This window comes from Cyprinodon variegatus, unplaced genomic scaffold (assembly GCF_000732505.1).
Source record: "Cyprinodon variegatus isolate N-32 unplaced genomic scaffold, C_variegatus-1.0 Scaffold1089, whole genome shotgun sequence".
In the NCBI taxonomy this organism is placed as follows: domain Eukaryota; kingdom Metazoa; phylum Chordata; class Actinopteri; order Cyprinodontiformes; family Cyprinodontidae; genus Cyprinodon; species Cyprinodon variegatus.
In genome coordinates, this window is record NW_015151542.1 from 251,564 (window position 1) to 252,445 (window position 882).

Genomic DNA, 882 nt, shown 5'->3' on the forward strand with positions numbered 1-882 from the left:
AGGTGTAATTGAGCAATATACCGAAAAAAAAAAAAAAAGAACTATGAACTAGTTCATTTTTTGGAACTGTGAACTTAGTTCAAAATTTTGAATTATGAACTATGAACTGAACTAGTTCATTTTAAAATGTGTGAACTGAACTTTGAACTAGTTCACGTAGAAAGAGAACTTTCCCAACACTGCCCACAGAGCGCCGAAACGCGCCCCGTCCCCCGGCACCAAGCCCCGAAAAACACACAGGCGGCCGCGCCCACCACCGGGGCCCACGCGCATCCGTCGCGATCCAGCCGCGAGCGCCGCGGAACCCCCTCAAAATGCCCCCAAAAACGCGACCCTGCCCCACCAAGACAGACGCCAACAGCGCGCAACGCAACACACCGTGCACAGAACTGACCCAAGAGCAGAAAAGCCGCCCGGCGCCCAACCGCCAGAAGAGCAGACCGCAGCCGGCTCGACCACCCCCCCAGCAGCCCGCGGGCAGCACAGAGCCAGAGCGGAGCGAACCACGCCGCTCCCCCATCGGACGAAGCCAGAGCAGCACAGCCGCGTCCGCCGCCTGCACAAGCCTCCAACATGCTGCCGGACCACCTCCGCCGCCCTGGCCCCCCGACGCGTGCCGGCCGGAGCCACTCCAAACCCCACCCACCCCGCAGCCACACCCGCTGCGATAAGCGGGACCAAAGCAGCTCCACCATGCCTCCAAGCGGGAAAACCCACCGAATACCCAATCAGCGCAGCCAGCCCATCCACACCAGCCCCCCAACACCACCCCTGCCGGAGCCGCCCAGCAGTGTTGGGCACGTTACTTTAAAAAAGTTGTTAGGTTTTATTATTTATACATCATGTGCACTGTTAATTTGTTAGTCAGATTAGACAGAGCAG